The 17,054-nt window shown below is 43.3% G+C and overlaps 1 protein-coding gene across 2 annotated transcripts in view; it reads right to left on the bottom strand.

The window, feature by feature from the left end:
• Nucleotides 1–17,054, bottom strand: part of ADCY8 (adenylate cyclase 8) — a 395,464-nt gene that overhangs the window by 376,500 nt on the left and 1,910 nt on the right. The window lies entirely within an intron of this gene.

Here is a 17,054-nt window from a genome sequence, read left to right on the forward strand (position 1 = left end):
TGTGACAATTACTAATGTTCAGAATTTATGGGCTCTACAGAGAATCCAAACCCCTTTAACACTACAAAAAAAAGATATTGAACTAAGGAGTTTGTTAGATTTTCAGTTACAAGAATATCTGAGAAGGACCCTTTAAAGGTGTTAATTAGGGTTGAGCGAGTATGTTCTGTCCGAGTATTCTCTGGCCGAGCTCCGAGTATTTACAGCTGCTCGGTGATATGGTTGAATCGCTCCCGTGTGCATGATTTGCAACTGTTTGACAGCTTTATTACATGTGAGGAATGTGTAAGAAATAGACATTCCTTACATGTATTAAAACTGTCAAACAGTTGCAAATCATTCACACGGAAGCGATTCAAACATATCACCGAGCAGCTATAAATACTTGGAGAGACTTGATCTTTGCCTGTCTGATCTGAAACTTTGCAGAGTTTTTCTCCACATATGAAATACAGAATATTAACATTCACAAAACTCCTGGCCGAATAGCACAAGCAAAGCTCGAAAAGAACAGATTGTCCTTGGGAACCAAGTTCCATAATTACTTTCTTATAGGAAGACAAAGTCTCTAAAGTCTCCTTTTCTCAATTAAATTGGACCTGTCACTTGCCATAAATGTGTAATTTTTTTTTTATTTTGAATAAATGCGTTATTCAAAATAATCATTGGATAAGGATATCAAAGTTGGAAGAATAGAAGAAACAAGGCGAAGAGGAAGACAAGCAACCCGGTGGCTTGAAACAATCAAGTTAATGGTGGAGAAGACCCTGGTGGACCTATCTAGGCTTGTACAAGATCGATCTGCCTACAGATTGTTCATCCATCTAGTCGCCATGGCTCAAGATCGAGCTGAAGGTCATTAATATAATTGCGCTATGGTATCTTCTGGTGGTGAGGCAGATTTCTTAAGCTGTAGGTAAAAGTGAGCAGCACGGACTGGGGGCACTGATACAGAGGAGCTGAATTAACTAGATACCACGTGGAACAGCAAGACCCACTGCAGATGGATATGCAGGATAGCATGTGGCTCAGCAGGGCTTGGGGTGCTATAAGTAGCAGAGCACCTTGAATCAGCAGAAACTAGTAGGCAAGCAGCTACATTGATGCAGCACAGTTGAGTGTGTGGACTGCACCTTGAATCAGGAGAGACAAATAAGCAGGCAGGTACCTTGATGAAGCAAGGTTGAGTGTTTAGATAACACTTTGCATATGCAGATAAGATAGGCAGGCAGGTACCTTAATGCAGCATAGTTGAGAATGTGCATAGCACTCAAGAACAGAAGAGCCGAGCAGCCAATCAGGAACCTTGCTGTAACAGACCTGGATGTACAGATAGCACTTAAGAACAGCAGAGCTGAACAGACAATCAAGCACCAACTAGTTGAAGAACTTAGAGTGCAGACGACACTCAGGAGTAGACAATCAGGCACCAGGTGTTAGAACCCTCCGGTTTGTTTTTTCCATCTTGTGTTTTGCGATCACGTGACCATCTGCCTTTATATTCCAGATCCACCCTTTTGGCTGTGCTGGACTTCAGTGTTGTTTGACTGTTTCTCTAGCCAGGTGCTTTGGTGCCTTTCTCTGTCAGGTTGCTTGGTCCTTCTGGGACCTCTAGTACCTTTTTGTCAGTTTATCTTTTTGTGTTCTGCAACAACTTTCTCTTTTCAGGAGGTGTCCCATTTTTGTTCCAGTCCTTAGTTCTTTTAGGGACTCCTTCCTATATTCTATAGGTCGTCGTTCAGACTAGCCGAGGACTAAGGCGGGTCCGTTCGCAAGGAACAGACAGCCCGCTACATCGTAGGGATTCAGCTTAGTCTTACTGTAGGGTCAGCTTCCCCTTTCTTTCCTTAGTACATGTTGCAGATCATAACAGTAAGTCCAGCCCAAAAAACTGAAAGGAAAGAAATTCAGGGATCATTATGGTTTCTGTCCAGGATTTGGCACAACGCTTGCAGGGGTTGACTCTGGAGGTGGCCGAGCTCCAGCAACACGTGAGTAGCTGTTCTGGAGCGCATTTTGTGGAACCCAAGGTAGGACTGCCTGATGTTTTTATGGTAAACAGCAAGATTTTTTTTCCTTTAAAAATGCTTGTTTGTTATATTTTCGTTTGAGACCAAGGTCCTCTGGGAATGAATCAAAGCGCATTGGTTTTATTATGTCACTTTTGCGCAATGAACCACAGGGTTGGGCCTTTTCTCTCCAACCTAATGATTCATGCTTAAGGTCGGTAGAAGGATTTTTTTCTGCTATGGGGCAATTATATGATGATTCTGATCGAATCTCATCTGCTGAGGCAGAACTCAAGGGTTTGAATCAGGGGTTATGTGATGTTGAAAATTATTGTACACACTTTAGAAGATGGGCCTCAGAAGTCAAATGGAATGATCCTGCTATGAAATGTCTATTTCTTGCTGGTCTGAGTGAAAGGGTTAAGGATTTGCTAATTGCATTTCCTGCACCTGAGACTCTGCAGGATGCCAAGCAGTTAGCTGTTCGTGTGGATAGGAGGCTGAGATCTAGGCATAATGAGGTAAAGACTCCTGTAATGCCAGGTTCTAGTCCCCAGAAAATCTGCTCAGACGGCGGAGAACCGATGGAGGTTGGGGCGATATCAGTCCGCTCTCAGGAAAGAGACCGGAAGTTCGCTGAGGGATTGTGTCTTTATTGTGGTAAAGCTGACCATTTGATTAAGTATTGTGAGCTTCGTTTAAGTAAAGAAAAAAAAAGGTCAGGTATGCCCGTATAGCTTGTTTACGCTCTGCAGGAGTATTTCTTTCAGGGAGTACTACTTTGCAGGAAAATTTGATTGAATTTCAGGTATTTGTGGATTGTGGTTCAACACTTAATGTGATTGATAAAGGTTTTTTGGAAAAAATTAAATTGAAATCCAAACCTTTGTCATCACCTATTTCTGTGATTGCTATTGATAACACTCCCTTGAAATGTATTACTCACAAGACTGCTGCATTTCCCCTCACTATCAATGGAGGTCACCAAGAAATTTTGGACTTGGTTGTATTAAATAATTTACCCTCTCCAGTCGTTCTAGGATTGCCTTGGTTAAAACTGCACAATCCTTTACTGGACTGGTCTACTAATATGATAAAGTCTTGGAGTCCGAAGTGCTATGATAAATGTTGTAATGGTCGCATTGCGGCTGTGGAAAAAGGGGAATTACCTGTACCTATTCAAGATTTTTGGAGGGTTTTTTTAGAGGAGGAGTCGCTAGTTTTACATCCTCATAGGGATTATGATTGCGCCATTGAGTTTGTACCGGGAGCTACTCTTCCCAAGAGTCGCTTGTTTTATCTGACTATCCCTGAAAGAAAGGCCTTGGAGGAATACATACAGACTAGCCTGGCAGTTAGATTTTTCTTTGTTAAAAAAAAAGATGGGGGTTTACATCCATGTCTGGATTTTCGGGAAATTAATAAGATTACCGTACACAATTCCTACCCATTGCCTTTAATTCATGACTTGTTTAATCAGTTAGTGGGGGCCAAGTGGTTCTCTAAGATTGATCTCCGGGGGGCATACAATTTGTTACGAGTGAAGGAGGGTGATGAATGGAAAACTGCTTTTAACACTCCGGTAGGTCATTTTGAGAATCTGGTGATGCCTTTTGGTCTTACCAATGCACCTGCATTTTTTCAGAACCTTATTAATGACATCCTGAGACCTCTGATTGGTAAGAATGTGGTGGTGTATTTAGATGACATTTTGATTTATTTGCCTGATCTGGAGTCCCATTGGCAGAGTGTACGTGAAGTTTTGCAGTTGAGTGATAATTCACTCTTTGCTAAGAAGAAAATTAGTTTTTTGGGCTACAATGTCTCCAGCGAGGGCTTTGAGATGGACCCTGTGAAGGTTCAGGCGGTGCAGGAATGGCCTAGGCCTATTGGTTTGAAATCTATACAGAGATTTTTGGGCTTTGCCAATTATTACAGGAAATTCATTAAGAATTTTTCTGTAATTGTTAAGCCTCTAACCAATCTCACCAGGAAAGGTGCGAATACGGTCCGGTGGACTACTGAGGCCACTGAAGCGTTTCAGTATCTCAAAGAGAGATTCAGTTCTGTCCCTATCCTTATGCAGCCTGATGAGACCAAGCCTTTCTTGGTTGAGGTCGATGCTTCATCGGTGGGGGTCGCAGCAGTTTTGTCTCAGGAGAACAAGGGTGCAGTACATCCTTGTGCCTTCTTTTCGAAAAAAAATTCGGAAACCGAACTGAATTATGATGTTGGAAATTGGGAGTTGCTGGCTATTAAACTTGAGTTTGAACACTGGCGTCATTTTTTGGAAGGCGCTAGATTTCCTATTCAGGTTTTCACAGATCATAAGAATTTGATCTATCTGGATGCTGCCAAGCGCTTGAATGCCCGTCAAGCTAGGTGGGCACTTTTTTTTTCTCGGTTTAATTTTTCTGTTACCTATATCCCTGGTACTAAGAATGTTAAAGCTGATGCTTTATCTCGCAGCTTCTCTCCTTCGGTCGGTGCTAAGGAGGAGGAGAGCATTTTACAGAAAGGAGTTGTGGTGGCGGCATTGGACTCCGTTTTGCAGAATGAGATTCTGAAAGCTCAAGATGATGCTCCATCTAACACTCCCCATGGGAGGTTGTTCATGCCTAGAACCTTTAGGAGAGATTTGTTTGTGGAGTGTCATGAGTCTCGGTTGGCAGGTCATCCAGGAATTTCTGAGACTAAGAGACTTATCAGTCGCAGTTTTTAGTGGCCTGGATGGCAGAAAGAAGTCATCAAGTGGGTGCGTCAATGTACGGTGTGTGCTAGGTCAAAGGCTTCACATACTCCTGCTGCGGGGTTGCTTTGCCCTCTGGAGGTTCCTAGTGCGCCTTGGACGCATCTCACAATGGATTTTATTACTGATATTCCTGTGTCCGAGGGTTTTACTGTCATCTGGGTGGTCGTGGACCGTTTTAGTAAGATGTGTCATTTGGTTCCATTCATCACAGACTTGGCCTATCCTGGATCTCCTCATACCTAACAGACAGGACATTCAGTGTCTCCCACTCACACACCACCTCCTCATCTCGCCCCCTATCTGTCGGTGTCCCCCAAGGCTCAGTTCTAGAACCCCTGCTCTTCTCCATGTACACCTTAGGCCTGGGACAGCTCATAGAGTCTCATGGCTTTCATTATCACCTCTATGCTGATGACACACAGATCTACCTCACTGGACCCGATATCACCTCCTTACTAACCAAAATCCCACAATGTCTGTCCGCTATTTCATCCTTCTTCTCTGCTAGATTTCTAAAACTTAACATGGACAAAACTGAATTCATCATCTTTCCGCCATCTCATTCACCCCCCCAACTAACCTATCTATCAACGTCAATGGCTGTCCACTCTCCCCAGTCCCTCAAGCTTGCTGCCTTGGGGTAACCCTGGACTCTGAACTCTCCTTCAAACCACATATCCAAACCCTTTCCACTTCCTGCCGACTCCAACTCAAAAATATCTCCCGGATCCGCACATTCCTCAACCACGAATCTGCAAAAACACTAGTGCACGCCCTCATCATCTCCCGCCTCGACTACTGCAACCTCCTGCTCTGTGGCCTCCCTTCCAACACTCTCGCACCCCTCCAATCTATCCTAAACTTTGCTGCCCGACTAATCCACCTGTCCCCCCGCTATTCCCCGGCCTCTCCTCTCTGTCAATCTCTTCACTGACTCCCCATTGCTCAGAGACTCCAGTTCAAAACCCTAACCATGACATACAAAGCCATTCACAACCTGTCTCCTCTATATATTTCTGACTTAGTCTCCCGTTACATACCCGTACGCAACCTCCGATCCTTACAAGATCTCCTTCTCTTCTCCCCTCTTATCTCCTCCTCCCACAATCGCATACAAGATTTCTCCCGTGCTTCCCCCGTACTCTGGAACTCTCTACCCCAACACATCAGACTCTCATCGACCGTGGAAACTTTCAAAAGAAGCCTGAAGACCCACCTCTTAAGACAAGCCTACAACCTGCAGTAACCACTGCTCCACCATACCGCTGCACGACCAGCTCTACCCTCACCTACTGTATCCTCACCCATCCCTTGTAGATTGTGAGCCCTGGCGGGCAGGGTCCTCGCTCCTCCTGTACCAGTCGCTGTCACATTGTGTTCAAGATTATTGTAATTGTTCTTGTATGTATACCCCTTTTTCACATGTAAAGTGCCATGGAATAAATGGCGCTATAATAATAAATAATAATAATAAATAGTAATTAAGTTGCCCTGCGCCAAGACACTCGCTAAGGCGTTTGTTAAGGAGATTGTCAAGCTTCATGGCGTTCCCACGGATATTGTTTCTGATAGAGGACCTCAGTTTGTGGCTCGCTTTTGGCGTGCTTTTTGTGACAGGTTGGGAGTTCATTTGTCATTTTCGTCTGGGTATCATCCTGATCCTAATGGACAGACTGAAAGAAAGATCCAGGATGTTGAACAGTTTTTGTGTTGCTTTGTGGCAGACAATCAAGAGGGGTGGTCTGAGTTTCTGCCTCTCGCTGAATTTGCTCTTAACAATCATACATCCTCCTCTGCTGGGTGTTCTCCTTTTTGTTGTTGCACTGGGAGACATCCGTCTTTTGGTTCGTTCTCCAAATTGGGGTCGGCGGTGCCGGAGGAGGAGAATTTTTCCGGTGATTTGGAGAGAGTTTGGACTGATGTACGTTATAACCTGCAAGAGGCTAACAAGAAGTCCAAGAAGTATTTTGACAGGAAACATAAGGAGGTTTTCTTTACTGTGGGTGACATGGTTTGGTTGTCCTCAAGGAACCTGCGGTTGAGGATTCCCTCTAAAAAACTGGGTCCTAAGTTTGTGGGTCCATTTAAAGTGCTTCAGGTTGTTAACCCGTCCTCGGTTAGGTTGGATGTCCCTACTTCCTGGAAGATTAATCCTGTGTTTCATGTTTCCTTGTTGAAAAAGGCTGATGTATCTGGTAGGGACGCCACTGTCACAGTTCCTCCTGTGGTGGAAGATGGCGAATATGAAATTTCTCGTATCTTTAATTCTAGACGGCATAGAGGGAGATTACAGTATTTCGTCTCCTGGAAGGGTTTCGGTCCCGAAGATAACTCCTGGGTAAGGACGGATGATGTCTCTGCTCCTAGGCTTGTTAGAGCTTTCCACAGGAGGTTTCCGGATAGGCCTGGGCCTGGAGGAACCGGAGGATCCTCATAAAAGAGAGGGTACTGTTAGAACCCTCCTGTTTGTTTTTTCCATATTGTGTTTTGCGATCACGTGACCATCTGCCTTTATATTCCAGCTCCGCCCTTTTGGTTGTGCTGGACTTCAGTGTTGTTTGACTGTTTCTCTAGCCAGGTGCTTCGGTGCCTTTCTTTGTCAGGTTGCTGGGTCCTTCAGGGACCTCTAGTACCTTTTTGTCAGTTTATCTTTTTGTGTTCTGCAACAACTTTCTCTGTTCAGGAGGTGTCACATTTTTGCTCCAGTCCTTAGTTCTTTTAGGGACTCCTTCCTTTATTCTATAGGTCTTCGTTCAGACTAGCCGAGGACTAAGGCGGGTCCGTCCGCAAGGAACAGACAGCCCGCTACATCGTAGGGATTCAGCTTAGTCTTACTGTAGGGTCAGCTTTCCCCTTTCTTTCCTTAGTACATGTTGCAGATCATAACACCAGGTTGTAGTAGAGCTGGATGTGCGGAAAGCACTTAAGAACAGCAGAGCTGAAAGGACAATCAAGTGCCTACTAGTTGAAGAACTGGGTGTAGATACCACTCAGGAGCAACTGAGTAGACAATCAGGCACCAGGCTGTAGCAAAGCCAGGTGGGACGTAAGGCTTGACTCCCAAAAAGCATGTGATAACAGTGTGCACCTGTCACCTGAATACTTGGCACAGCCGCCCGAGTCAGCCCTTGCATAATAATGGATGCATAAATAAAAAAATATGTCTCCCTACAGGTTTTCCAAGATCAGAGCAAATTGGGCTAAGAGGTCAGAAGGGGAAATGGCATTAAATAAAAGTCCCCTCATCAGTCCTGCATCAGAGCTCCCTGACAATCTTTTCTTCAGGCTTTACTCTAACCTCAGCAATAAGCATCGCTGGGGAAGATAAGTGAGAGCGTGAATCCGAATACTGGAAAAATATGGCATTACACAGCACTCACTGACCGAGTCCACAAAAAGCGGGAATTACACCGATCAGACAGGCACAAAGGGGGGTCTCCAGCACTTAGTTTCCCCTCCATGACATCCGTGGACCGGGGTCGTCTTTAGAATACTAGCCTCGTAAAAATAGTAGCGACAAAGTAAGACCTGTAATAATCTCTGCGGTATTGCACATGTTCTGTTTTTTTTTAATAATCATGTTGTTATTCTTCTGACTGTACAATCTCCTAAGGGAAAGATTAATTTTAGTACCATGCAGATGTTACACTACATTAAATCAGTTACTGATGTAAAAAGACACATAAATATAGATAAAATGCATATACAGCAGGATAGAGATGAATGGATTAATAGATGGATAGATACTGTAGATAGATAAATAATAGAGATAGATAGATATTTTCATCTTATATATTTTAAAAATTACAAAAAGGCAAATGGGCCGATGCAAAAGTTTAGGCACCTTTGGTGATTTGTGCGCTCAGGTAACTTTCAGACCTTAATTAGTCTGTTAGGGTTATGGCTTGTTCACTATCATCATTAGGAAATGCCAGGTGATGCAAATTTCCCAGCTTTATAAAACCCAGCCTCCTCTAGCCAAAAAACAGCAGCCATGGGTTCTTCTAAGCAGCTGCCGAGCACTCTGAAAATGAAAATGGTGGAGGCCCACAAAGCAGGAGAGGCTATAAGAAGAGAGGAAAGCGTTTTCAACTTACCTTTTCCTCAGTTCTAAATGTAATTAAGAAATGGCAGTTAACAGGAACAGTGGGTGTCAAGATAAAGTCTGGAAGACCAAGCAAAATTTCAGTGAGAGCTGCTTGTAGAATAGCTAGAGAGGCAAATCACAACCCCCGCCTGACTGCAAAAGACCTTCAGAAAGATTTAGCAGACTCTGGAGTTGAGGTACATTGTTCTTCTGTTCAGAGACACCTGCACAAATATGGCCTTCATGGAAGAGTCATCAGAAGAAAACCTCTCCTGCGTCCTCACCATAAAATTCTGCGTCAGACGTATGCAAAAGAACATCTAAACCAGCCTGATGCATTTTGGAAACAAGTCTTATGGACCGATGAGGTAAAATAGAATTCTATGGCCACAATAATCAAAGGTATGTGTAGCACAGGGAACATTTCACGGGTAGAGGGAAGAATGGATTCAATGAAATTTCAACAAATTCTTGATGCAAACATAACACCATCTGTAAAAAAAGCTGAAGATGAAAAGAGGATGGCTTCTACAAATGGATAATGATCCTAAACACACATCACAATCCACAATAGACAACCCCAAAAGGCGCAAGCTGGAGGTTTTACAATGGCCCTCACAGTCCCCTGATCTGAACATCATTGAAAATCTGTGGCAAGACCTCAAAACAGCAGAGCATGCAAGACGACCCAAGAATCTCACAGAACTGGAAGAATTCTCTAAGGAAGAATGGAAGAAAATCCCTCAAACAAGAATTGAAAGACTCTTGTCCGGCTACAAAAAGTGTTTACAAGCTGTTTACAAGCTGTGATACTTTCAAAAGGGGGCGCTACTGGGTACTAACCATGCAGGGTGCCCAAACTTTTGCATCAGCCCATTTTCCTATTTGTGACTGTGGTCCCAGCTGCCTTAAGATCATTAACAAGTTCCCTCGTGTAGCTTTAGGCTGATCTCTCGCCTTCCTCATGATCAAGGATACCCCACGAGGTGGGATTTTGCATGGTGCCCCAGATCGATGTCGATTGACAGTCATTTTGTATTTCTTCCATTTTCTTACTATTGCACCAACAGTTGTCTCCTTCTCACCCAGCGTCTCACTTATGGTTTTGTAGCCCATTCCAGCTTTGTGCAGGTCTATGATCTTGTCCCTGACATCCTTAGAAAGCTCTTTGGTCTTGCCCATGTTGTAGAGGTTAGAGTATGACTGATTAATTGAGTCTGTGGACAGGAGTCTTTTATACAGGTGACTATGTAAGACAGCTGTCTTTAATGCAGGTAACGAGTTGATTAGGAGCGTCTAACTGGTCTGTAGGAGCCAGAACTCATAATGGTTTGTAGGGGATCAAATACTTATTTCTCACTGCAAAATGCAAATCAATTTATCTGATTTATACAATGTGATTTACTTGATTTTTGGGGGGATATTCTATTTCTCAATGTTAAAATTAACCTACCCTTAAAATTATAGACTGTTCATATCTTTGTCAGGGGCAAACTTACAAAAACAGCAAGGGATCAAATACTTATTTCCTTCACTGTAGATGATAGACAGATAGATAGATAGATAGATAGATAGATAGATAGATAGATAGATAGATAGATGGATAGATAGATAATAGATAGATAGATAGATGGATGATAGATAGATATATAGATAATAGATAGATAGACAGATAGATAGATAGATAGATAATAGATAGATAGATAGATGGATGATAGATAGATATATAGATAATAGATAGATAGACAGATAGATAGATTATAGATAGATAGATAATAGATAGATAGACAGATAGATAGATTATAGATAGATAGATAGATGATAGATAGATAATAGATAGATAGATAGATAGATAATAGATAGATAGATAGAACCTAGATGCAGCCTAGAGTGGAGTCTGGAGGGAGCTGCCTGTGAGGATGATGGCGGAGACCCCGCTGTGTGACAGTCGCCCACATCCCATAGATATCTCCAGAGACAGACGCGATCCTCGCGGAGCAGTGCAGCCATATTGGCTCCATAGTGTCATGTGTATCAGAGCGGAGTTCTCATCAGGTGGATATAGGGCTGATGTCTGGATGTTGGACATGAGTTTGTGTCCGTCCTAAGGTGTAGGGGTTTTCTGCTGAGTGTGGAGGGCGGCACAATGTTCCGCACCTGGAGGGTCTGCGGTGCTCCTGCCTTAGCTGCAGCAGGGGGCGCTGTGACTGGAGCTGACAGCGTCCGTTCTGGAGAGTTACGCCGAGTGCTGCCAGACACAGTCCAGGTGTCCAGAAATGGAGCTGGAATCCGCTGCGGGAAACGCACTAATGCCGCATGTGCGGTTTTATCTGCAGATTTTCCGGATGCTCTCTTGTCTCTCTCCGCAGTCACTTGCCGGTGACATTATAATTTTTGGTGCTTTTTAACAATGGAGCAGCGGACAGTCACGTGGCGGTCACATTCAGTCACACAGTGATGGCGTTTTTGCTGTCTCGTTGTGACGCTCTCTCCCGGCGGAGGTCTTAGTCAGCTCGTCACTGATTGACGGCACAGAACGTCGCGGCGTCTTAATAGCACATAATGATCGGCTTTACGGCAAGAAGCGGAACCTCAGCAGTAAAGTGACATCTTTTAATTTAGTGCACGTGCGACGTCACCGGGAATATTTCTTTCATGGAGAAAGCGTTTATAGAGCGAGCGGAGAATAGGAGTGACAGCGGCGCGGCCGGGATCATTCATCCTGACGGGTTTTCACCATACTATCACTCATCGGATGGTAAATATTAGCTCTGCCCTATTCAGCATGGAGCTCAGATGTTCGAGAGGAGGAAAAAAAAACCCCAAAAACCTTATAGGGGATTTTTTTAATCATACCCTATAGACGCCCACATACGAGCACGAGACATATTATTCTACGCTATTAATAGAGAAGTCGGTCTGGATCACGTGACTTTACCAGGTATGTGACTCACAGACGTGGAAAGTCGGCACGGCTAATAATAACCGGGGGGCGGCATTAAAGGCGCTCGTGAATTAGATGCATTTGGTTAAACAGCTATTTCTGGAGTTTGGTTGCTCGTAGTGGATATATGCTATATGTGAAAAGCCTAGCATAGCATATATTTGCATCCCCTAATCTATGAATACAATTACAGAGATGCAGTAAAGACTGACACCCATTGTTGAAAGGGACAGCAGCACAGTGGAAGTGGCACAGCGCCACACATTATGTGGTGGCCAGGAATGGTACTGCAAGCTCTACTGGTAATTTGTGGCCATTATAAAACTTCATGTGCGCCCCAGCCTCTTCAATCACCCGATTGATGCCAAGATCTGGATGCCCACTGATCTGATGTTAGTGATCGATTCTAGGGTAGGACATCAGTATTACTTATTAAGAACATTACAAAAAATATCTGGATCCGTGGGGGTCCCGAAAGCTCGAGGATGAGGCTCTGAAATACCCCAGAGCAGTGGCAACGTATGTGCTCCATCTTTCCATTCATTGTCTATGGGACTGGTAGAAAAATCAGTCACGTAGAGGATGAATGGATCAGTGGTGCATATGATCGGGCACCACTCCATCCCAATAGGACATTTCCCGGTATCAGTGGGGGTCCCGGCAGTCAGAATCCCGCCAGGGGATGAGAAACTTATCTGTCACTCTGGCAGATCTAAGGCACTTAAGACCCCCTGGCATCCTGGGTTTGCATTGTTGGACGAAGGGAGAAATCAACTTGTCTGGCCCCTAATAAACTGTTACATTATAGGGCTAAACATCCAGGTTTAGAGTCATCTCTGATCCGGGCTGTTACACCAAGAGTCCAGAAATCAGTCACCACCAGGCAGAACAGAAGCAGCGCCTTGTGCCAGGCTCCAGTGCATAGGTGCTATATGGCACACCATACTAAATATATACATCCTATAGGGGGCGGTATATGGGACATCACCTGCACCATGGAGGAACGGCTATATGGCATACTATACTAAATAATGGCGCATTATATACATCCTATAGAGGACGGTATACGGGACATCCTCTGCACCGTAGAAAAAAGGCTATATGGCACACTATACTAAATAATGGCGCTTTATATACATCCTATAGGGGGCGGTATATGGGACATCCCCTGCATCATAGAAAAAAGGCTATATGGCACACTATACTAAATAATGGCGCTTTATATACATCCTATAGGGGGCGGTATATGGGACATCCACTGCACCATAGAGGAAAGGCTATATGGCACACTATACTAAATAATGGTGCGTTATATACATCCTGTAGGGGGCGGTATATGGGACATCCTCTGCAACGTAGAAGAACCGGATATATGGCACACCATACTTAATACTGGCGCTTTATACACATCGTATAGGGGGGCGGTATAGGGGATATCCTCTCCACAATGGAGGAAAGGCTATATGGCACACTATAATAAATAATGGCGCGTTATATACATCTTATAGGGGGCGGTATATGGGAAATCCTCTCCACAATAGAGGAAAAGCTATATGGCACACCATACTTAATAATGCACTTTATAGACATCATATAGGGGGGCGGTATAGGGGACAACCTCTGCACAATGGAGGAAAAGCTATATGGCACACCATACTTAATAATGCGCTTTATATACATCATATAGGGGGGCGGTATATGGGATATCCTCTGCACAATGGAGGAAAGGCTATATGGCACACTATACTAAATAATGGTGCTTTATATACATCCTATAGCGGGTGGTATATGGGACATCCTCTGCACCGTAGAGGAAAGGTTATATAGCACACTATACTAAATAATGGTGCGTTATATACATCCTGTAGGAGGTAGTATATGGGACATCCTCTGCACCATGGAAGAAAGCCCCAGCTCTTATAGACGATGCGTCCGTCAGGTTCGGCTCCTGCTGTCGCCGATGTTCTCATGTTCTCTCATCACCGAGTGAAGAATCAGGCAGGAATTTCATTCAGCTCGGAGCTAAAGCTCATTGATAAAATACGGTGGGATGACTCCGGAGAGGATGCAGAGAGCAGATTCGGGACGACGGTTACATTATTCATGGGGGTTCTTCTATCAGATGGCACAATTTTTATCTCCACAGTCACAGACATGGCCGCAAGTGAATCTGCTGGTCTATATGGGCATCTACCCTCCAAGGTCATTGAGTGATGAATAGGATATAAAGCCTTACAATAATGGGGTCTCCTTCAGAGCGCTCCTGTCTATGAGCCGCACACAAGGGCAGTCTTGGCTCACCTGTCCATTACACAGATGAGTCGTCAGATGAACGGCCGATGTGTAACATTACATTTACCTGGTAGTGGCAGATGATGTGCAAGATACAACGGCGGTGGCTGCGGGGGCCAGGTCAGGCTCGGGGCAAGACAGATGACCCACGTGCCATATCAATCTTTTTAGTATCATGATCGATTAGTTTTATAATCTCTCATATTTTACTAATATTCACAAAGTCAAGGTCAAACTTCACCCTGAAAGTCTTCTTCTAATGAACTGTCCTACATGGCCCCCCACAGTGCAGACTATGAGGGGCCATATACGCACCCTAAAGGCAGTCACTATGGTGCCCAAGGTCAGGGGATATCCAGCTCACATTGGTTCCTTCCATCTTTGGCATGGGCGATGTAAACCCAAACAAGGGAGGATGAATGCAGGACGAGACTCCATAGACCCTTAACACAAGGGCAGACAAGTCATTGGAGCAACATGGGGCCCATGAAGTAAGGGGGCCATTACCAATTCCAAAGCAGCATTATGATGAGCTATTGGACAGTTCTTGCACAGGGGCCTCTTCTGTCTGTGTCCGCCCCTGCCTCAACACCGCTAAACCTCTTGTGATCACGATGGCAAGGTGGCTCCAACAAAGTCCATTTCATTCTTGCCCTCTACTCCCTAAACTCTCTTGGTACCCCAAGGAAGAGAATTCAGAGTGTGCCCTCAAGCTGCTGCCCCTCTAAAAAAGTTCCAATACGGATGGAAGGTTATGACATTGCCTTACCCCTACCCAAGGAAGATTTAGTAATAATGGTGGCTATTACTTGGTGCAGGCAAACTTCAAGAATAATACCTCTTGATCAACTTCAAACCCGACCACTGAGCCATCATACTACACTTCTACCTGCCCCCCTATACAGGTGCCTAAAAGTACATGGGAAAGTAAACCCTGCACAACCAGAAGTGATCCTACGCAGGGAGAAATTCAGAAGTCCATTTTTTTGTCTCGCAAACAATGGGCATCTATGAGTAATTAGTGATGCCACCTCTTGCTGATGTTGGAGAAACCTTTTTGTGGTGGAATGGTAGCTTAATAGTCATCACTGGGGTCCTGGATTTGAAGGTGACCCAAATGCAAAAAAATCATCCAAATTAAAAAAAAAAAACCCTATTCGGGTCAGAAGTGAGAAAGAGATTCGTTTGTGAGATCCACAAGGACAGGAACTGACCGAAGATATCACAGTCTGTACTGCGCTGAGGAACATGCTGGTGATACATAATCAATATCCACAACTTGTGCGTTAGTGATGTACTAATATATACTGACGCTGCCTGCAATATGTAAAAATAATGCAGCCATACCGGGGTGGACATATCGGTGCAACCTGGGGCCCAACAGGTAAGGGGGCCCATTTCTACCTCCAAAGCAGGTGGAATGGTGCATTATGAGGAGCTATTGGCCCATATATTGCACAGGGGTCCTTTTGGTCTGCGTCCACTAGTGCACAGATATGGATACAGTCCTATAGGCAAAGTAGTCACTTCTTCCCTTGGCAGCAATAAGTACAAAACCCTACATTCCCCAGAAGAGCTTTTCCATGTAATTATGCCCCAGATTATCTGCATATATGGATGTGATTTACTACAGAAAAGCCCTTAATCGCCCCCACTATGGTTTTTATTAATGGAGTGTCTATAGACCCAACGTGCGACACTCGTGGTAATAACTGAAGACACGTCCTGAATCTTATTAATGGTTCTCATATTGAGGTTCTAGGAGGAGGGGGCTCATTTTATTCTTCAATTCCAAGAATGGGAAATGTTTACTATGGGTGAATGGTACGAGCCAGTAGAGGGAGCCAAGTGAATCCTAATTTTGAAGGCTCTGAAACAATCTGTACATTCAGCACCCGGCAGCCTGGAGAGCTCCTGATCTCAAAAACACAATGTTGCACTGTAATCTATAATTCAGTACAAGGGCAGCCGAGAGATCTGTTAATTGACCAAAGACGAATGTGTTGCCGAATTCGAGCTGAGCACTTAATGACACAGTTAGTGTCCTCAGCGAATGTCATCTATTGTCTGATATAATGGGAAACGGCAGGACCGTACCTAGAGATACACCATACTCTTTCTCGTGGATCTGTTCCATGAGGACATTAAATATCAATTGTTTGAATCTGCCGAATGAATATAATAAAAAAAAGGAAAAAAAAAAGATACATAAATATATATAAAAAACTAACACAATAGATAAATAAAATCTATAAATAAAAAAATTGCATAAATGATAAATATGTAAATAAAAATACATAAATAAAAAGATACATTTATATATAACAGATAAATAAAATAAATAAAAAAGATGCATAAATATTTATATATATAAAACATAATAGAAATATGCATAAATATGTAAATAAATAACATCATATATAAATAAATAAGATACATAAATATATATAATATATAAATAAAATAAATATAAAAATATGCATAAGATAACATAATAGATAAGTATATAAATAAAAAAGATACATAAATATAAATAAATAACGTAATAGATAAATATAATACAAAAAATACAGATACATAAATAACATAATAGATAAACACAGAAATAAAAAAATAAAATAAATAAAAATCCCTCCTCAACTAGTAGATCACGAGGTATGAGGAGGCATCAAATATAACCTTAAAATGCTCAGTACTTAAAAAAAATAAAATCAGAGGATGGAAAACAGGGCTGGCCAAAATTAAGACCCCGATCTTGTCTTATGGTATTGTAATAAAGGTGTGAGCCAAAAAATAAAGAGGAGGAGGACAAAGGAGAAGTGGGTTTAGACTTTGACCCGAGAAGGACAAGCCCATGACCCACTTTACCGAAGGTGATGAATGAGGGTTTTTTTATGCAATCGTTGCACGTCAGAATCCAAACTCCTCAACTTGTCTATATATAACTGAATGAATAACCATGGGATGTTT

Source organism: Phyllobates terribilis, unplaced genomic scaffold (genome assembly GCF_046119375.1).
Source record: "Phyllobates terribilis strain yellow unplaced genomic scaffold, ASM4611937v1 Scaffold_4__5_contigs__length_816908805, whole genome shotgun sequence".
Taxonomy (NCBI): Eukaryota; Metazoa; Chordata; class Amphibia; order Anura; family Dendrobatidae; genus Phyllobates; species Phyllobates terribilis.